At 45.8% G+C, this 22,504-nt stretch overlaps 1 protein-coding gene across 9 annotated transcripts in view; it reads right to left on the bottom strand.

The window, feature by feature from the left end:
- MPP7 (MAGUK p55 scaffold protein 7) overlaps positions 1–22,504 on the bottom strand; it is a 263,462-nt gene that overhangs the window by 213,376 nt on the left and 27,582 nt on the right. The window contains exon 2 of one of the 9 annotated variants that reach the window (XM_019933606.3): positions 20,698–20,816. The exons of 7 other annotated variants lie outside the window; for them this stretch is intronic. The gene's annotated coding sequence lies outside the window, so the exon portion shown is untranslated. Of the gene's footprint in view, positions 1–19,293; positions 20,140–20,697; positions 20,817–22,504 lie in introns of those variants that run through there. One more of the 9 variants, XM_019933605.3, reaches the window with a different exon arrangement.

Genomic DNA, 22,504 nt, shown 5'->3' with positions numbered 1-22,504 from the left:
TTCTCCTTGAAACAGGAAAAAACTCTTTTATATTCACTGAACATCATTAGGTGGCCACTTTAATCTTACTTTTACTAAAGCGAATTTTTACTCTGAAGTGTCACTAAAAAGTAATACATATCTACACAGTTCTTGCAATTTTCCACTAAGTTGATTAAGATGTTCAGTGATATATTTTTACTTAAGTAAGCCATCTTTCAACTTAACAACTGTCTTTCTACAAATCCACAAAGTGAGAACCATTCACACACACACAAAAGTTAACTTAGCTCTTCTTCTACGCAAACTCTTGACAAAACCTTTCTTTTGGTCTTCTAACACTTGAAGTGTGAAAGGGCAGAAATTGCACACGGATCCCATTTCTTTGTATAAAAGTCAAGGAAAGGGGATGGGGGAGACGAAGGGCCAGAATTAAACTTTAAGGGCTAGGATGCTGTTAGATTCACTACCTTCTATAACATCAGTTAATAAAGAACTCAGATTTATAGCAAACTTTTATATAAAAGCTTCTCTGTGAATAAAATAATACGTAACTTGAATCAAAGTTCTTTTTTCAAAACAACCTTACACTTTTGATCGGGGCCACTTCACTATCAGTAAACAAACGTGATTGTTTCTACAGCATCTTACTTGCTTTGACTTGTTCATTGATCATTAAGAATATTTCAAGCCCAGCAGTGTGCTGGTAGTAGTGTGCAAATAGTGTTCTTCCAGGTGTGTGTCTCCAAGGATCCTATGGAGTGCTACTAGTAAATCTTAGTTAATAACGTGTGTTGATTCATCTTGAAATTTCTTGTGATTTCATAATCCTCTGGATAAATACTGCCTCCATGTAATCTTATCATCAAAAAGTCTACTAAAAACATTACCCAGAAGTAAAATGTTTTAAACTTCTTCACTAGCTCCTGACCCAGTGTTCAGTTTCCTTGACAGGCCAACAAATTAAGCAATTCTGCGCTTTACAATAACGATGTATTTGAGTTTTAGTGACAAACTGTGTAACTAGCTTCATGACTCAATCTAAGGGTGATACTGAATTCAAAAAAGAATTCTGCTTCTTATTTTGCCTTTCCAGACGTTTGAGAAATTACCCATCTATGCAGCATAAGAAAGACACTTTGTTTTAAGGTACCAGAACAGTCTGCTTAGTACCACTGCTTCATGTAATGACATTCCATGCAAAAAGGTATCTAGGTAGAGAAAGAGAAGAATTATCAAGGTATGCAAGTTCAAATGTGAGATCATCTTTTTTTTTTTTTTTTTTTTGCAGTACGTGGGCCTCTCACTGCTGTGGCCTCTCCCGTTGCGGAGCACAGGCTCCGGACGCGCAGACTCAGCGGCTGTGGCTCACGGGCCCAGCCGCTCCGCGGCATGTGGGATCTTCCCGGACCGGGGCACGAACCCGTGTCCCCTGCATCGGCAGGCGGACTCTCAACCACTGTGCCACCAGGGAAGCCCATGAGATCATCTGTTATTATTTTGCCTAATTAATGCCAAACTCTTAATTTTAGGCTTCTATATTTATCTTGTTAATTACTTTCAGGCTTTAATTCAAAAGCTTTTCGTTATGATGGGAAAACAAGTACCTTTAATTTAAATCATTTACAATAGGAAGTACTTAAAGGAATTTTCAGTATTTACAGTTTCTGGATATCAATTTTTCAAAATACTTTTAGGTAACTTTCAATCTAAGAATGTTTAAAATAGTCTCGCAGTAAGCAAACTAGAAAGAGATAAAATGTTCATTTAACTGAATTAAAATTCTGGGAAAGTAGTAAATTATAAAATTACATTCATATATAATCAAGACTTCGGGAAAATTACTTTTATAAAGCTTTAAAGCTAATGGTCCCTTTAATGAAATCTAATTAAGTTCACTTATTTATTTTTAGAAATAAGCATTTTTATTTCTTTAAAAAAGTCATAAAATTCCATCAAAATCAGACCTTGGCTAATTGTCAACTTCAAAAGCCAAGTACAAATAAATGCAGCAATTATAGAAATTAATAAAAACCATTTTATGCTCTACCTAACAACTAATTCCAGATGACAATGATGGTAAGAATAAAAAAAGAAAACTAGAAAGCATGATAAACTTTTTTTTTAACTGTTTGAAAGCTAAAAAAAAAAATCTCCCAAAGTAGGACTTGAATGGCCAAGATCCTGGAGAAAAAGGATCTTGAGATGTACCCAATGCTGCTTTCTCCCACTTCCCAATTCATAAGCGGTGTAGACGGAGAGGTTACGAAGATAGGAGAAGACGACTGTTAAAAAGAGGAGTTAAGGCAGCCTCGGCCACTCTGACAGCCCTGGGAAGACAAAAAATGGAGTTGAGGCCTAGTAAGGCAGCTAGGACTTGAGAGGCCAGAAGTCCTGCAGGAAGAAAAGCACGAGCACAAAGAAGTGAGTCCAGCAGTCTGAGCTGCTTTTCTTCTCAAAGCATTCACGGGTTCATTAGCAAACCAAGCCACAGGATAGAGAAGTCAAACAATGCAGCTGCGGAGTGACTGAGAAGCTGAGCAGAGATACAGTCCATCTCACCAGGCTGCAAAGATAAAAACTGGAGTCTGGGGCTCAGCAAGGTAGAGGAACATTACCAAACCTCACCAGCTTTCAGTTGGGACCCCAAAGGGACCGCACCACTACAATTTTCTATAATGTCCAACATTCAACCAAAAATTACTAGACCTATCAAGAGACAGAGCCAACAGAAAAAGACAAAAGAAACAAACTAACAGGTAATTCAGATACTGGAATCGTCAGACATGAACGTTATTAATCACAGTTAGTTTATACTGAAGAAAAGGTAAACCATGAAGGAGAACTTCACCAGCACCCGTAAGGTTCCCCAGTGAATCAAGTGCACAGCCAGGGTGAACAACCAATGGGCTTTTGAGTCAATCAAACCTAGACTCAAATCCAAGCTCTGCCACTTCTCAGCTTTCTTTTCCCCTTAAACAGAAATAATGATATCTTAAAGTGTTCAATGTAATAATCAAATGCCTTTCACAGTACATATAACAGTCAGTAAACATTAAGTCGTGTATCACGGTCAATAAATGGTCCATCAGAACTACCTTATCCCAGCACCAAGTAAGTTTCTTGCATACTTTCTTTCAATGTCACAGAAAATAATTCACCACTATCAACTCCTAACAAAAGTCTCTTTCAAAGATGAAAAGAATTATGTTTATTTTGTTTTTAAGTCACCAATAATGTATTCTGGAACTACCAATGCTCTTCAGAAAAAAATATTATATAAACAGTAAAAAAAAAAAAAAAAGTACTTATGAATTCATACTCTGACTCCTTCCCCCAAAAAGACCTGAGGTAGCTTAGAGAGACGCCAATAAACCAGGAGGTGGGCTTCTGTCTGTGCAGGGGGGCTTTGTTTCTGCTTTTCCTCAAGGAAAGGGCAGACCGCTTACGTGTGGGAGGGGTGGATACAAAATTTCTAGGGAAGGTATTTATAGTCATGTGCTGACACTTAAGAGTAAAAACACACACTCCTGTGGGTCCTGGCAATACTGAATATTTACACAGCCATGATTTCATCTGACCCACGACCCTCTGCGGCAGGTTACGCCTCACCTCACCATTCCTGTCCCAGACCCACATACCGGGATGAGGACAGACCCAGTGGTCCTTCCACTCTCACGCTGCTGCTGTCTTAAGCAGAGTCAAGGTGACACCACGAGGAAGACAGAAAAGTAAAACAACTTCACGGTGCGGGGGGGGGGGGGGGGGGGGGGATTTGTTTTTTTTTTTCTTTTTGAGCTACCAGTACCAAAAGTCTGCAGCTTGCCTATTCATAAAGCTGTCTGGTAATTTGGGGGGTGGGGGAGGGACTGCTGTTTTAACTTAGGACTAATTAAATATCTGGCTTTACACCTATTAGTTTTATTGAATAGCCACATGTCTGAGTCAGCAACTACCAGGCACTGTATCATCACAGATGAAGATGATATAATCCCCTCTCTGAGAGCACGCTGCGTATTGGGGGAGAGAGTTCCACGTAAAGCAGAAAAGTGGAACGGAGGCTGTGGAAATAGCAGGTTACTGCTACGCTAAACAGCTAAGGGGAAATAAGAGCCTGCAACGGACAATGAAAAGGCTCCGGGCTCAATTTCAACAAGTGAAATTGCTCCTCAAATGTAACACCCCATCCTACTCCCCAGTTCACTGATTGATACGCTTTAAAATATATCAACTCAAAGTTAAACAGAAAGCTGTGTATCAACAATTAAAATCAGTAGTTCCCAAACTTCGCTCATTCATATATCACCCTGGCAACATTTACATTACATAAAACACAACTCAACATTTTTCTTCAGTCCAGTCTTTCTTAACTTAAATACCTACTTTGGACCCTTTTAAAACAAAGAGCAGTGAAACCCTGAGTTTGATGAGCCAGTTATGTTTTCTAACACACATGAAAATAAAGGCACAGTGTTTAAAACAAAAACTGTTCATTAGAATACTGCTAACATTTCCCTGCATGCCCACACCCAGGAAAGACCAATTTAAAAAAAATTTTATCAGCTACTTATAAATTCCTTATTTGTAAAAACAGTAAATGTTTATGGCCTTATTAGATGACCACATCAGTGTCAATTCTTTTTTCTACTTGTTAGTGTATGTTTTAACCTAAAAAGTAATCAATTATTTCCAGCTGGAAATCCCTTCTATTTCAGTCTCCCAAGCTACCAAGGAATGTACTGTCTATATCTAGTTATTAGTGATCTGAATAGTTACAGCAATCTTCCTCATACCTAGAGACAGACGGTTCTTTCCTTCAATCGCCTATCAAGATAGAGAAATTACTGAATAAAAACATATGAAAACAACTAGATAACATATTTAACTATTTTAACCAAATAGTATCTCCCTTCTAATGTACTTAAAATAAAAATGCTGTTTTCTATGTGATATATTTTAACTCAGTGTTGAGACTTATTCTATGCCCAATTCCTATTAAAGAAAGAATTTAAATAATTTTTGCAATTATAGTTGCCTAAAGAAGTTACACTGTGAAATTCTTTAAGTAGCTTAGTTCCTTATCGAAGCAAATTCGTTTTCTTAAGTCAATTCAGCAAATTGCAAAGCCAGATGGATCTTCAATTCAACTAAGAGTCTTTAACCTTCCAATGAAGAAAGAAAAATTGCTCTTGTCTACTTTCTCACTAGTTCCCTGTCCAGAACTGACCATTTCAGCAGTCAGAATGGTTTACGCTCATTAGCAAAAGCAGGTCTGACACACAAGTGAGCAAACAAAGAATTAACTGAGAGCTATTACACTGAACCATGACTTATGTAAGATTCTGCAAGTCACTCACTGGGGTTGGAACTCTACGGTGTTTATCACAGATGCACCTGCCCATCAGCACAGCAGCTCTGCATCCCCTGAGCAGCGCTTTTTATCCTGGAACAAGTGATAGGTCAGATCCAAGGCAGACACCTTCACAAGGACTTCGGTAAAAGGCAAATCGCTGTCCCTACCATTAGGTCCTAAAAGTGGTCACACCAGCACTGAAGCAGCCAGGCTGGGCCCAAGATGGAGTCGCTTGTGCAAAGCCCCACAACAGCAAACCAACAGTGAAGATCCTGTGCTCAGCTCTCCCAGGAAAGGCAGGCCTGGGCCAAGCAGTCAGCGCCAAGCCTGCCCTCTGCTCCACCCAAGGAAAGTAACCCTGCTTCAATCACTCAGCCAACGTCCAGGTGACTTCTGTGCTCCCGCCATAACCGTGCTCCGTGAAACCTGTCGCCACGCACAGCTCTTCAGAGCTCACTTCTATCTGCCGGGTGGATGCTGCCTGTTCATGAATCCCTGGATAAACCCAATGAGATCTTTAAAATTTACTCCATTGAATTTTGTCCTTAACACGAGGAACCAGCAGAAAGTCAGCACTTGCTCAATGTCAACACCACCTCCATTCTCCCTCTGACCTCCAAATATATTTCTCCTCCCCAGTAAATTAAGGTGAAACAGCACAGCTCAAAACTTGGCACCATGCACTCACTACGCTAGGCACCCACCATCACAGGTCCCAAATCAGGCACTTTTAAACAGTCACCGTGGTTTACGTTACCATTTCAGTTACATAAATAATACCGTAGTACAACGGCCTTCGGCATTTCAGGAGCCACGGATATTTTCGGATCAGATGAAAACCACGGACCTGCTCTGTCCGCAGAAACGTTCACAAGATACACGGAAAGCTGCACCTGACCCAGGCAGACTGTGGAGCCAGAAGACCCTGAAGTCTGTCCGTGCACCCAGGTCAGAACCTGCTGGATCTCACAGGTGAGACCAGATGCCCCAGGCTGCCGCTTCTCTGCATATCTAACCACCTGATCACATCTAAGTCAGAGGCAATGATAAAATACTGTCAAGAAAAGCTGAAATTCTTTGGTGGCAGCATATTCAAATTGCTTTTTATCTAAATACACTGAGAAGGCCACCAGGGGCTCTTGGATTTAAGGAATTAGGGGTGTGATGTGATGGGCGCGGGCGGAGTCCCAGGTACTGAGACTGAGTTTGCACAGCTCTCCAAACAAATATTAAGAAAACGGCAGTTGTTCACATCAAATAACGGGGGCGGTGGATTATAGCACACCTCTCCGGTCTTGGTTCACCACTGTCAGTGGGATCTTACAATACTACAATGCTGCATTTTTCCATCACTGTTTATTACGATGAAAGCTTAGATCTGCTCATGAGACATACACAGAAGACCTTTAAAGTCAACACTGGAGTATTTTCCTCCTCAGGACCTGGCTGTGAAGCATAACCCAAGCAGCCAGGAGTGCAGGGGAGGGCTCTTGGGGCTGCCCCTCCTCAGCAGTGGGGAGGGAGGGGGGATGGGAGGGGGAGGGAAGAGTGGGGGAGGGGGAGGGGAGGGAGGGGAGGGAGGGGAGGGGAGGGGAGGGGAGGGGGAGGGGGGCAGGGGAGCAGGGAGATGAGAAGGCCCCCAGCTCAGACTTCCAGGAGCTGCAGCTGAGAGCATAAGGAAGATTTTCTCATTAACCCAACTCACCTCAGGACCCCCTGAAGTCTTTCTCAAGCAGGCCTGACTCCTGGGCCCCCTGCACTGCACAATTCTGGCAAGAATCCCTATCAGCCAGTTTAACCAGAACCCCTCACCCTCAGTATCTGCTCGGGCTCATTTCCCTCCACCCCCAGGGGAGGCCCAATCGCCCTGGCCCGCCTGCAACGGGAATCCTACTAGGTTGCTTTAGACAGAACCCGCCGTACCCAGGACGTTCCTTTTAGTCAATCTCCGCACAAGGACATCCATGCTGACCCATGACTTTGGCTGTGAGTTCCCACGTGCCCAAGCTGTCTGCGGACTTGAGCGCAATCCTCCCCGACTCCACGCCCCCCGCCACAGTGGTCTCTCCACGCATCACAATGGCCTCTCTTGAATAAAGTCTGCCTCACTTTCACGAGCGTCAGGAATTTTTTAACAGTTCAAATACTATCTTTTCTTTAACAGGAGCAAGGCAAAACGCCTGACGACTGTGGGAAGCCTAGTCCTAATTCAGGTGCTGTAACCTTCAAGAGGGGGCATGTGACACTATGATTTATCATCGACATATATTTGATCTTCCTCCCGTACCTGGCACAGAGCTCCCAAAACCCTTGAAATTTCCTAAGTGATAAGAGCAATAAAAGTGTCTTCTGTTATTGATCATACAAAAACTCCTTTCAACCACACCTGAGCTTATGGGAATAAGGTGACTTCCGGAGAGCCCCTAAGGATGGGGGCTGGTGGCCAGGGGACCAACCTCAATTGGGGAGTAGGAACCTTCAGTCCTGCCCTGACCTCCAGGGACTGGAGAGGGGCTGGAGACTGAGTTCAGTCACCAACGGCCAATGAGATTAATCAACCGGGCCTGTGTCATGAGGCCTCCATAGAACCCCAAAAGGACAGAGGCAGGCGAGCTCGCGGGCTGGTGCAGGGCGAGTGGAGCCTGGACAGGGCACGCCAGCCCTGCCCTTCCCCAGACCTCGCCCTGTGCGTCTCTTCCATCTGGCTGTTCCTGGGTTGTATCCTTTTCTAGTGGGTGATCTAGTCACTAAAATGTTCCTCTGACTCCTGTGAGCCACTCTAGCAAATTAACTGAACCCAGGGAGGGGGTCGTGGGAACCTCCATTTATTTATATACATGTATATATATATATATTTTTTTTTTACATCTTTATTGGAGTATAATTGCTCTACAATGGTGTGCTAGTTTCTGCTGTATAACGAAGTGAATCAGCTGTATGTATACATATATCCCCATACCTCCTCCCTCTTGTGTCTCCCTCCCACCCTCCGTATCCCAGCCCTCTAGGTGGTCACAAAGCACCGAGCTGATAACCTTGTGCTATGCGGCTGCTTCCCACTCGCTATGTATTTTACATTTGGTAGTGTATATACGTCCATGCCACTCTCTCACTTCGTCCTAGCTTACCCTTCCCCCTCCCCGAGTCCACAAGTCCATTCTCTATGTCTGTATTCCTGTCCTGCCCCTAGGTTCTTCAGACCCATTTTTTTTTTTTAGATTCCATATATATGTGTTAGCATACGGTATTTGTTTTTCTCTTTCTGACTTACTTCACTCTGTATGACAGACTGTAGGTCCATCCACCTCACTGCAAATAACTCAAATTCATTTCTTTTTATGGCTGAGTAATATTCCATTGTATATATGTGCCACATCTTCTTTATCCACTCATCTGTTGATGGACACTTAGGTTGCTTCCATGTCCTGGCTAGTGTAACTAGAACTGCAATGAACATTGTCCTACATGACTCTTTTAGAATTATGGTTTTCTCAGGGTATATGCCCAGTAGTGGGATTGCTGGGCCGTATGGTAGTTCTGTTTTTGGTTTTTTAAGGAACCTCCATGCTGTTCTCCATAGTGGCTGTATCAACTTACATTCCCACCAACAGTGCAGGAGGGTTCCCTTTTCTCCACACCCTCTCCAGCATTTATTGTTTGTAGATTTTTTGATGTTGGCCATTCTGACCAGTGTGAGGTGATACTTCATTGTAGTTCTGATTTGCATGTCTCTAATGATTAGTGATGTTGAGCACCCTTTCAAGTGTTTGTTGGCAGTCTGTATATCTCCTTTGGATAAATGTCTATTTAGGTCTTCGGCCCATTTTTTGATTGGGGGTTATCTGCTTTTTGATATTGAGCTGCATGAGCTGCTTGTATATTTTGGAGATTAATCCTTTGTCAGTTGCTTCATTTGCAAATATTTGCTCCCATTCTGAGGGTTCTCTTTTCATCTTGTTTACGGTTTCCTTTGCTGTGCAAAAGCTCTGAAGTTTCATTAGGTCCCATTTGTTTTTTTTTTGTCTTTATTTCCATTTCTCTAGAAGGTGGGTCAGAAAGGATCTTGCTGTGATTTATGTCATAGAGTGTTCTGCCTATGTTTTCCTCTAAGAGTTTGATAGTTTCTGGCCTTACATTTAGGTCTTTAATCCATTTTGAGTTTATTTTTGTGTATGGTGCTAGGGAGTGTTCTAATTTCATTCTTTTACATGTAGCTGTCCAGTTTTCCCAGCACCACTTATTGAAGAGGTTGCCTTTTCTCCACTGTATATTCTTGCCTCCTTTATCAAAGATAAGGTGACCATATGTGTGTGGGTTTATCTCTGGGCTTTCTATCCTGTTCCATTGATCTATCTTTCTGTTTCTGTGCCAGTACCATACTGTCTTGATTACTGTAGCTTTGTAGTATAGTCTGAAGTCCAGGAGCCTGATTCCTCCAGCTCCATTTTTCTTTCTCAAGATTGCTTTGGCTATTCGGGGTCTTTTGTGTTTCCATACCGATTATGAAATTTTTTGTTCTAGTTCTGTGAGAAGTGCCATTGGTAGCTTGATAGGGATTGCACTGAATCTGTAGATTGCTTTGGGTAGTAGAGTCATTTTCACAATGTTGATTCTTCCAATCCAAAAACATGGTATATCTCTCCATCTGTTTGTATCATCTTTAATTTCTTTCATCAGTGTCTTACAGTTTTCTGCATACAGATCTTTTGTTGTCTCCTTAGATAGGTTTATTCCTAGGTATTTTATTCTTTTTGTTGCAATGGTAAATGGGAGTGTTTCCTTAACTTCTCTTTCGGATTTTTCATCATTAGTGTATAGGAATGCAAGAGATTGCCGTGCATTAATTTTGTATCCTGCTACTTTACCAAATTCATTGATGAGCTCTAGCAGTTTTCTGGTAGCATCTTTAGCATTCTCTATGTATAGTATCATGTCGTCTGCAAACAGTGACAGCTTTACTTCTTCTTTTCTGATTTGGATTCCTTTTATTTCTTTTTCTTCTCTGATTGCTGTGGCTAAAACTTCCAAAACTATGTTGAATAATAGTGGTGACAGTGGACAACCTTGTCTTGTTCCTGATCTTAGAGGAAATGGTTTCAGTGTTTTACCATTGAGAATGATGTTGGCTGTGGGTTTGTCATATATGGCCTTTATTATGTTGAGGTAAGTTCCTTCTATGCCTACTTTTTGGAGGGTTTTTATCATAAATGGGTGTTGAATTTTGTCAAAAGCTTTTTCTGCATCTATTGAGATGATTATATGGGAACCTCCCATTTATTGCTGGAGAGTCAGAAGCCCAGGTGGCCGCCTGGACTTGCACCCGGCGTGAGGGGGAGGGCGGTCCCGTGGGATTGATCTGATGCTGCCTTCAGGTAGACAGTGTCAGACCTGAGTTAAAATGCAGCACCCGTCTGGTGCCACAGGACGGAGCACCCGTCTGGTGCCACAGGACGGAGCATCTGGTGCTGGAAGTGAAGTGGTGTCGTAGTGAGACACTGAGAGTAGAGGACACACAACAGGGAACGGGTCTTCCTGGGCCAGGTAACGATCTCCAGTCACGCAGATGCTCTAAAGCACCTGGGCAACAGGTGTGTGTGTTCACCCTCCAGGAAGGCAGCTCCACAGAGCCCTGAGCCCCAGACTCCACCAGAGCTTCCATCCCCAGAAAAGGAGGGTTGAGTAAGGAAGAAGCCCCATCCTAACAGGGACTGGCTCTCAAGAGCAGCAACTGAGCCGGACGAGCCCCGATCCTGATCTGGCCAGCAACCAAGTACGTGCAGGAAACCTGCGCCCAGACCCGAAATCAACCACCAGAGCCAATGGACGGCCCAGAGGGCCGGCGAGGGGGCTCAGCTTTTAATTCTGCCTCCTGGTGCCTGCTGGGACCACCAAATTAGAGGGGAGACAAGTGAGACAGACACTAATCCTGGCCTCAGAGAGTTCTTTGGAAATAAAATACCATTTCTGAGTGTTAGAGAAAAGCAAGGAGAGTCTGCGGCGCCCGGCATGAATCTCCGCCGTCTCCCGACAGCTTGAGCAAACATATGGGAGTGGGAAGCAGGAGACACGTTTGGGAAACTGTTTATTACAGTTGGGATAAAACACAAGGTAAGTGTTGGAATGAAAGTGGGAGATAAGATTAGGGAAGAGGGATCCTGAATGCCAGCCCAAGGAGTTCACAGGGGGCAAGGGCGTGCCGGATGGAAAGGACATGCTCAGAACCGGGTCTAAAAGAGGAATTCACTGGCACCACTGCAGACGTCAAGGGGGAGGGAGTTTCAGGAAGAAGCCATCACTTCATCTCCAAAGGCTGTCGATACTCAGAGATACAAAAATACTGCTTAGAAGACACTGCCTGTATCAGTTTTATTAGAGTGGAGGGTGGGGGAAGGCAGGTCGAGGGCAGAACCCAGCAGGGACACAGCTGCAAATAGTAATGGTCAGGAAGGAAAAAAACAAGTTGTTTTCACGCACCGTGAACACGTCCTGAGGAAACAGCAGCGCTCAGCACACACAGCCCACCGGGAAGTCAGGCATGAAAAGAGGAGAGAGAGTCCCCGGGCTCCCATAGAGACACTGGGCTTTTAAAGACAGGTAGACCTGAGCCAACAGATTAAAGACGTAAAAAATAACACTGGGTAAAAGGGACAAAACAAGGAGCGCTGAAAGGAACAGGGTCATGAGCCCAGTTCAAATGAAAATGCCTTTACGCCTAAAAAGATTAATTCTGCTTTGAATCTTTTCCTCATGGATAGTTTCCCAGTGTAAAATCCCTATAAATTTCTCAGTGTGTTAACGCGCCGGTTCCATTGTTCAACCACCAAGAAACAGATTCCATAGCTTTTTTAACCTTATCAAGTCAATTAATAAATTTTAACACAAATTGGGCTTTTCTTAAGTGAAAGGTCATGCGCACAGTAAGGGCAGTACTGGGGAGAGAATGGGTTTTTAAATTGTCCAGACCTGAGTTTCAAAGGCATTTTTAGTACATCAACACGAGCACCTCGTCGCCTGGAAATTTACAAGCGTAAGTGTTCTGTGTCAAGTGATTTCCAAGACTGATCTGATCTTCACAGTCACCCTCTGAGTTCTACGGTTCAACAACTGGCCCAAGTTGAAAGAAAGAGGCGGGGCTTCCCTGGTGGCGCAGCGGTTGAGAGTCCGCCTGCCGACGCAGGGGACGCGGGTTCGTGCCCCGGTCCGGGAAGATCCCACATGCCGCGGAGCGGCTGGGCCCGTGAGCCATGGCCGCTGAGCCTGCGCGTGCGGAGCCTGTGCTCCACAACGGGAGAGGCCACAGCAGTGAGAGAAAGAAGGAGGGCAGGACCTGAACCTGAGTCTGACGCCAAAATAACCCTTCACTGGACCCCGATTCCCGGAGCGTCTCAGCCTCATAACACCTTCTCCAGCGTTTTCCCGGGGAGAAGTAAAACAGGTACCGCACGGGTAGCCCTCAGCACACGGCACCCACCGTATCGTCCCGCGGCCTCGACGTCCCCAAGACCCACAGGCTGTGTACCCCTCGCAGCGTCACGGCCGGCTCACCTGCCTGCTTCTCCATGTCGGGAAGCCGGGTCTCTGTGTCCTAGTTTCCAGCGCGTCTGGCACACAGTCAGCGCTCAAGAAATAATTCTTGTTTCAGTTAATTCTGGTCAACACGCGGCTTGAGTGCGCCACGCGCTCGGGCTGCCTTCGGTGTAAGACCTGAGTCGGAAGGGACCTAAGCAGATAATGTAGTCCCAACACGCTAGCTGTTCTGAGCCAGCAGACTACAGCAAGCTGGCCGTCTCTACAACAAGGTTCTACCCGCGCACAGCCCCATCACCCACACCGTCCACGGCCACTTGGGGGCTGCGACGGCAGACCCGAGGAGTTGCAGCCGACGTCACAGAGCCTGCAAAGCCTAGTACGACGCCTGCCTGGCCCTTTACGCGGAATCTTTGCTGAGCTCTGCTTCGGCTGGATCCACTCAGTGAGTCAGCAAACATTAGAAGGTTTCCTAGGAGGCCGTCCCTGCCTTTCGGTGCTGGGTATGCCGCGGTGAATAGAACACATGGCCCGCCCGTGTCTGCACGGAGCCGCCAGCCTAGCAAGCAGAAAAGACAAAGCACGTACAAGTAGTCAAGTGACAAACTGAGCAATAAACGAACTAATCAGGGTGATGAGGACTGGAAAGGAAAGGGAAGAGTATAATTGAGAGAAGAACGAGCGTAGGAGGGAGACACGGCTTCCAGTGGGGGGAGAGCACCTTTCTCTAAGAATGTGAAACTGAACAGAACTGAATCATGGGGGGCGGGGGAAGGACGGGGGCTGAGCACATCCCAGCAGGGGATCCAGCACAGGCTTAGGTTCCGGGAAGAAGAGACCCCGACGCGTTCAAAGGAAGCTGTGGCTGAACACACAGCGCCGGAGCGAAGCTCGGATGAAACCAGGAAGGAGACGCAGGCCGGAGAGACCCCGCGGCACCTCTGAGCAGCACCACAGGACCCGGGCCCTTTAGCAGAGACGTCCCTCCGCCACCATCCTGAACTACACATAAATCCATCATCAACTATCCGGAGCAATCGGTCTTCAGTGTCTGAATGTTTTAAACCGAAAACTATTAAGCAGGGCTTCCAATTACATAAAATCAAATCATTTCACTTTGAACTTTGATTAACTTACTGGGCGTAAGATTGAGGAGTTCAAAAAGGACAGGATACTAACGTGGACTGAAAACAATGCATGAACTGGGAGTTGAGAACTGTTTTATTCTTCCGCAGACCTGCTGAGGACTTCAGCCCAGGAGGCAGCCTCAGGCAGCCCTGAGGGACTAAAGAGGCTGGGGGGGGGGGGGGGGGCCGGATATGTGGGAGTTTCAACAACAAAGAGGCCGTGGGAACATCCAAAAATGGTTGTTAATTAAAGAAAACCAGGTATCAAGTTAATGACGTCAGCACTTTTCTGTGTATGGGAAGGTGCAAGAGTCTGGGCTCACTGAAGTCATTCCTTTGATGTGCACCTCAGCTCTCTGGGGCCAGCGTCCTGCTTCTCTCCATCCTGAATCCCCTCGGGGCGCACCGCTGGGGGCTGCCGTGGCCGAGGGCTTGACGGCCACAGCATCCTTTGTTTACTGACATGGCAGCAGGCATTCTTAGCCCAGGAGAGAGACCTGAGCTGGAGTCACGGAGAGGGCTCTTGTCCTGGTCCTGAGGTTCTCGGGGTAACAGTGATGCATGCTCAGGCCTCCGCTGGGGTCTCCAGTCCAAAGGGCTAACTAGATGAATGCCAGTATCTCCAAGACCCGTTACAGCTGCTCCATTCGATGACTCGACACCGGGAGGTGCCGCTGGGCTCTGACATGACCAGTTAAGAGGGTGAAAAGCCTCGAGGCTCACGGTATGTGTGAGCTCATCCGTGAGGGGTGTGCGGACTCCAGCGTATGCAAGGATGAAGTTGCAGCAGATCCAGCTGAGAGCATCATGACTGCACTTTCCTTCAGCACAACGTCTGTGCTGCTCCTCTAAGGCCACTGCAGTCACAAGACACAGGCACCCGGCAGTTCAGAGGCTTTAAGTGACATTTAAAGCCATCGTTTTAATAAGAAGGGGAAGGAGGGAGGGAGGCAGGGTGGGAGGGAAAACAGACAAAGAGTTCGGGGAGGGGCGCACGTGTCGACCTCGCAACTCCGTTCCCAGGCACTGCCACTGTGCGGCGTGAATACCCTCCATCTTATTTTCTTACATGTTCAGTAGGAAATGAAAGCGTTTATTGTAAAAGATGTATAAGAATACCAAGTGACCGCAAGTTAAACACGTCTCTGAGGAAGCGGCTGGACTGGAGTTGATCAGATACCAGCAGCTGTACTGCTTGGGCTGCTGGTTTTGAGGAGAGAGCTGTTTGGAGACGCAAGTTCTCTGGAATAAGCACACGCTACTTTTCCCTGAATAACACGAAACGACGCCGAGGATGGGCTGCCCCCAGACATCTGCTTTTTGGAAGTTTTAGTACAACAGTAAACAGCCGGCAGGACCAGGAGGAGCAGATTCATAGCAACTAAGGCAGAGCTGTTCTACCTTGTCACAAACGGCAACCGGTGTGCTTTCATCTTTTAAAAAATTATATTAATCCAGAGCGCCTGGAGGGGTGGGATAGGGAGGGTGGGAGGGAGGGAGACGCAAGAGGGAAGAGATATGGAAACATATGTATGTGTATAACTGATTCACTTTGTTATAAAGCAGAAACTAACACACCATTGTAAAGCAATTATATCCCAATAAAGATGTTAAAACAAAAAAAAGAGCCAACATTCTGTAATAACTGTAAATGAGAAGTACCCTTTAAACATTGTATGAAAAACTCTTTAATTTTTAAAAACATTATGTTGAGCAGAAGCAACCAGTCACAAAAAGAATATATATTGTATTATATCATCTACATGAAACTAGAGAAGACAAATCTAATATAAAGTGACCGAAAGCAGTTGAGTACTTGCCAGAGCTGTGGTGGCAGGACCCACTGGGAAAGGTCTTTGTGATGAAATGTCCTATGTCTTGACTGATGGTCTAAATTTGCCGAAATTCACAGAGAGGTTCACTTAATTACTGTAGATAAGCAGTACCTCAATGAAGCTGATTTAGGAAAAAAGCTCTTGTTTGGGGGGGAAATGATAAACACTCATTATCAACAATGTAAGCAATGAGGAAAAGGAGAGAAATAAACATCACCCCAGATACTAATCTAAAGTGGGACGCTATTGATGCTCAGATAAAACCACGAGTCACCAAAGAAAAGTTGTGTTAGTCAAAATGTTGCACAAAGTGGGTCACAGACCTCAGTGTAAAATGCAAAATTATAAAACCCCTAAAAGATAACACGGAAGAAAATCTAGATGATCTTGGGTGTGACAATGACTTTCAGGTACAATCCCAAAGGCACAATCCGTGAAGGAAACAGGTGACAAGCTGCACTTCATTAAATGCTTCTGTTCTACGAAAGATGACGTCAAGAGAAGCCGAAGACAAGCCACAGCGAGGTATCCACATCCTAGGTCATCAGGGAGATGGAAGTGAAAGCAACAGTGAGATGCCACGACATACCGATCAGAGTGGCCAGACCAGAGCACCGACAGCACGCGATGCTGGCGAGAGGCTGGGGAGCAACAGGAACGCTCATCGCTGCTGGGGGGGCGCAATGGTGCAGCCACTCTGGAAGACAGCTCGGGAGCTCCTTACAAAACTAAACACACTCTTACCGTAAAATCCAACAGTTACACTCCTTGGTATTTACCCAAAGGAGCTGAAAATGTATGTCCACACAAAAACCTGCACACCAATGTTCACAGCAGCTTTATTCGTAACTGCTAAAATCTGGACGCAACCAAGATGTCCTTCAGTAGGTGAACAGACTTAGGAACTCCGGTCCATCCAGACAAGGCAATATTACTCAGAGCTAAAAAGAGATGAGCTGTCAAGCCACAGAAAGACATGGAAGAAGCTTAAGTGCGTATTTAATAAATGAAAGAGGCCACTATACTGCGTGACTCCAACTATATGACATTCTGGAAAAGGAAAAACTACGAAGACAGTAAAAAAGGTCAGTGGTTGCCAGGGGCTGAGATGTGGAGAGGAATGAAAAGACAGAGCACAGAGGACTTTTAGGGCAGTGAATATACTCTGTACGATATTCATAACGATGGATACGTGTCATTATACATTCGTCCCAACCCGGAGAATGCACACCACCAAGCGTGGGCCGTATGTAAACTACTTGAGTGATTACGACGTGTCAGTGTAGCTTCTTCGACTGTAACAGATGTATCCTCTGGTGGGGAGGCTGTGCATGTAGGGGTGGGGGGTACAGGAGAAACCTCTGTAGCTTCCCCTCAGTCTTGCTGTGAAACTAAAAGTGATCTAAAAAAATTAAGTTTGAAGAAAAAATTACTTTTTTTTCATGTGCTTAATTCAGGAAGACACAAAGGTGCTCACAAACAATTTCTAAGCAAAGGGGATTCAAGCCACACCTGCCAGGTGCTCCCCGCAGATACGCAGCCTATCCTTTTGGAAGGAGCACGGAAACCGCGGAATATTTCACTTAAGTACAGACAACGGTCACAGACTCTGAAACCCATTTGCTTCATCTGAGAAGGTAAACTAACAGGTGATGTGGCCAGAGAATCTGTAACATGTCTAGGGGACTTCCTGACAACACCCGCCAACATCACGCCAACTAACAAGTCAGTAAAACTTGGTCTGATACATGATACAACGATGCTGTGCTCAGGCTAATCTGGCTTGATCCAGGAGTGTATTTTAAAATAGCTAGTGGGACTTCACTGGTGGCGCAGTGGGTAAGACTCCACGCTCCCAACGCAGGGGTCCAAGTTCGATCCCTGGTCAGGGAACTAGATCCCACGTGTGCGCCGCAACTAAGGAGTTCACAAGCCGCAACAAAGGAGCTCACAAGCCACAACGAAGACCCGGCACAGCCAAAAAAATAAATAACAAAAAGATTTTAAAAAATAAAATAAAATAGCTAGTATAATGTATGATCTACATATCCTCTCAGACGCCTCCCAAAATACTGCTTCTTTCAAACAAGACTTTAACAAGACTTTTGTGAGACGTACACAAATCCATCTGCCCTGATAGAAGCCTGAGGGCAGGGCTAAGATTCTCCCGCGGAGCTTGGGAGCAAAAACAATGCCCTTGTGAATAAAAAGCCCACGCACCTCAGCTTCAGGGCAGCTGAAGGAGGCGCGGTTAAGACTCACCTCTGACACTCAGGCCGACTCGACTAACGAATGAGCAAGGTTCTCACCCACGTAGCTTGACCTTGAGCGTTTAAGTCAGAAAAACACCCGCGATATGAATATCCAGACATCTTCAGCCAAACTAAAATGCACCTCTAGATTCATAGCTTAATCAACGCTTCTCCCTGTTACACAAACCAAAGATTCAAACACACTCAAACACACCCGCTATTTACACAGGTGTGTCCAACTTGTGAAAATTCATGGCACTTTTCTCTGTGGCCTTACCTGTAAAAGTTTTATCTGTATCTGTACATACATTACATATGCATGATGGAAACTCACATACATGTATGTGTGTGCATATATATAAAATAATTAACAGAGGTAACGTCAGGTATTGATAGACCCTCAAATAATGAAAAGAGGTGACATTTCAAGGAATTGCTATTTGCAACCATCTAACAGCTGGAAACACCTTCTAGACAATAATTTAGTTCCAGCAGCAACTGCTGATGAATCATCAAATACAGGGAAAGGCTTCCCTCCACTAGATTTCATCTTCTCATTAACTGAATTTTCATAAAGATTTGCTTGGATTTTAATGTATATACTTTTACTTTTAGAAACACACCGACATTTTTTTAAAAAGAAAGAAAGAAAGAGAATTGGAAGGTGAAAGGCTACCAGGACACTTATGCCTGGAGGTGCTGGAGCAGTTTCAGGTGTTTCACACACTTGTTACATCTTACTACCTACAACTGCCTCCTATGAAAAATAATGGTTTTGTCGTCAGCCAAGTGAAACAACCCACAGTGTCATTTTATGAACAAAACTACCTGGTGTAAATGGTTCTAACGTTACCTGAAGCAGCCTGAAAGAGACGGGTAAGTCAGCGCCACCTAAATTAACCAGGAGTCTTTTCTGTATCATCTGGTACAATCACAGAAGAATTCTATCAAGAGAAAGACTACAGCCTAAGACAGAGTAAAAGCATTCAGATCGATGCATCTGTCGAGACTTCTTAGGTGGACCCTTTACCGGTACAGCTATAAGGGAACGGGAAACAGCCATAAGCAGTTACCCCGCACAGCAGGAAGAGCAACCTCAATGAGATACAAAAACCCACCCACCCTCACGCCCAGTTCACTCACCCACACCCACCCTGACGCTTAAGGGATCAGCGTGAGGCACCTAGGAAAGCAGAGTCTAAAGTCTTCCGTCTACTTACAGGCAAAAGGCACCGAGGCGACGGCGAAATGCAGACGCAGTGAAGCAGCTCCTCTCCACCAGAACGCAGCACGCTTTGCATTCACAGCTTAAAGCTCTCACAGATCTTCATTCCCAGCCCCGCGCAGATAACCGAAGCCATAGAGATACAGATCTCAGAACTCCGGTGAGAAAGCACTGCGTCTAGGGTCACCAAGCCTCCCTGACTCTGCCCCATACTCGTCCACAATCAAAAGCAACAACATCAACACCATGGAAGCAAAGTAATACAGTTACATAAAATACGCCAACTTTCTAGTGGCCTCTCAACGGACCAGAACTCTTCGGCTCTACAACCAGTAATAAACCCGGTTTACAGCACCAGCACAGCCACGCATCGCACCCAGTGTGCTCGTGCAGGGTCCACGCCACACAGACCCAGGGGCCACTGCTCTGCCCCAGAGCCTGCCTGGACAACCCCGTCCCTGCTTCCTGCTACCGAAAGGGAAAGAGACCTGCCTTCCTGTAAAACTCAACCATCTTGCTCACCACGCCCTGCCAGTTTCTGCACACCTTCAAATCCTACACCTGAATAATCAGCAAACACAGCTACCCTCGCTATTTGCCTTTGTAATCATGTTCCATTGTGCTTTGCTCAATTTTTAGGTAGTTTATCTTTAGACGTTAAAGTCCCAAGAGGAAAACTAGATATTCTTCTTCTCTGCATCTGCCCAGAGCTTAACACTGTAACTTTTAAATGACAGGTACTCAACAAATCTCTGCGAAACAGTCAGCCAAAATCGTTAAGTTCCATACCTAAAAGGTGTCGTTGAACCTGAAAACGCTGCCACTAAAGAGTAACAAGTTTGGCTGCTGCAACTGTCACCTGTAAGCGGAATCTCTAGTCCTTCCCCCGGCCTCCCCCCATCCAGGATCCAGCGTGTGACCAAGGGCCGCCCCCGCTTCACGCGCAGAGGCCCCCTCCGACTCAACACGTTTAAAACTGAACGTCTTTCCGCTACTTCCCAAACCTGCCCTGACCCCCGCACCCTGGCATCCACACAGATGCCCACGCCAGACCCTCAGAGTGGCTCCCTGCCCTCCTACGTCGAGCCCATCACCGCGTGCCATCGCCTTCCTGATGTCTCTGGGCTCAGCCCACTTCCCGCCCTGCGCCGCTGCAACCGGCCTCACTGTGGACCTACGGCTGCCCCCGCGCAACGCACTGGCTCCGGGCGACTAAGGGGCGATCGTTAAAAGGTATGTGCGCGCGCACGTACACACCCACGCACATCTGTCCTAAAAACTCATCAGCTCCCTCCCTACCTGAAAACTGGCTCTTAGAATCTAATCTAAAAATCCAGAATGTGGCTTGAGAAGACCGTGGACAACGTCCACGTCTTCTACCTCACCAGCTCGTCCCTACCTCACCAGCTCGCCTGGGACCGCGCGCCCCTTCACGTTCAGAGCCCCAGTCTCGGATAAACAGCAGGGTCCTACGGTAGAGCACAGGGAACTGTACTCAGTATCCTGTGATAAACGGTACTGGAAAACAATATGAAAAAGAATGTGTGTGAATATATATATATGTGTGTGTGTGTGTGTGTAACCGGGTCACTTTGCTCTACAGCAGAAAGTAACACGACACTGTAAATCAACTAGACTTCCATAAAAAAGATTTAGAAAAAAACAAAACAGAACTCCAGTCTTAAGCACTTCTAGTCCACACCGCGCCAAGCTCTGTCTCAGCTCCCCTTTCCCACGTACGCTGTCCCCTCTGCCCGAAACACTGTTCCAGGTCCCGCAGGCGGCCGCGCTCGGCCTCTGTTCAACCACCACTTCCACAGGGTGAGCCCTGGACTAGTTCCGCTTCCTCTGCTCCAGCTACGACCTGTACCTCCTGTGCCCCGCGAAGCTCACTTTCCTCCCAGCTCGTGTGTGACGGCAGCCTTCCCTTCAAACGAGCAGAAGCCCCGTCCATCGTACACGCCACCCTACCCGTGCAGCACAGCCCTGCTGAGCCCACACATATCAACACTCACTCACGTGCGAAGCGGTCCTGCCAAAAGGAGTGCCGCGGTTTTTACCCCGCGCATGACTGTTATCAAGTAGCGCGCGTCATCAACACATTATTAAGCACTCGGCAACGGTTAGGCTCCAGAGAAGCTCAAAACAGGGGCCCAGCCCAGAGGGGACTCACGACTGAGGCAGGGAAATAGCTTCTACATAAAGGTACTCAACCCACAAGAGGGTGCTGTATACAGAGAAACAAAATAATCCACCGCTGTAAGTTAGTGTTGGAAAAACAGGAAAATAAAAACAAAAGAGGGTCTTTGAGTTCGATTATTAAAGGATGGACAGAACACAAACAAAAAGAAAGACATTACAGGTGGAAAACTCTGAGGCACCCAATCCTGCGGGTGTATTATGTATTTACAGATCCCAGGTTTACACGCATGCAAAGGTCTGATTGGAAGGGAAGGGGTTAAAGTTCAACGAGATGATCACACAACCAGTTCATAGTTTTAGAAGGTTAAAGTTGAATATTTAGAGAGTAGCGCAATACGAAAAACAATGAAATCTGGGAAAAGGGATTAAAAACCTGATCTGATTAGGAATAAGTGCCCGAACATTGGACCGTGCCAGCTACTGTACTTCCAAGCGTGTTCTCTGACTTCAAGCCCTTGACAGCCCTCTACCCTAAACACTTGTTACTGCCTCAATTTACACATGAGGAAACTGAGTCTCAGAATACTGACAACATATTCAAGGTCATGTAGTTGGTAAGTGACAGAACTGGGGCTTGATTATAGCAACTTCAGAGCCCTTAAGGGTCCATGAGGGCGAAGTCCTCTTTGAAAACAGTGTAACGTGGGCAGTGTTTTTAAATCTGATAACTGGGTACAGGGGACACCGAAGGCTGCATGCTCAGCAAAGCAGCAGCCGCAGTGAGCTAAGTCAGAGGTGAGCAGACTTGAACCAGAAGGACGGCAATGCCATCAGAACACAGGAGATCAGTGCAGCAGAATGTCGGGGGGTGAGGGGAAAGCAGATCTAAAACTGAAAACTGAAGAGACGCTGGAATTCAAAGATGACTCTCCAGCTCCTAATCTTAGATAGGAAAAGGACAGTGACGCCATGAACAGGAACTGGGTATGTTTAAAAGTGGACCTGTTTTTCCACTTTGGGCTTTGCCTGAGGTCAAGAGGAGCGATTCACGTGCAACGTCCACC

This window comes from Tursiops truncatus, chromosome 2 (genome assembly GCF_011762595.2).
Source record: "Tursiops truncatus isolate mTurTru1 chromosome 2, mTurTru1.mat.Y, whole genome shotgun sequence".
NCBI classification, from domain to species: domain Eukaryota; kingdom Metazoa; phylum Chordata; class Mammalia; order Artiodactyla; family Delphinidae; genus Tursiops; species Tursiops truncatus.
The sequence above is the reverse complement of the archived record's forward strand: the minus strand, read 5'-3'. Positions and strand labels throughout refer to the sequence as shown.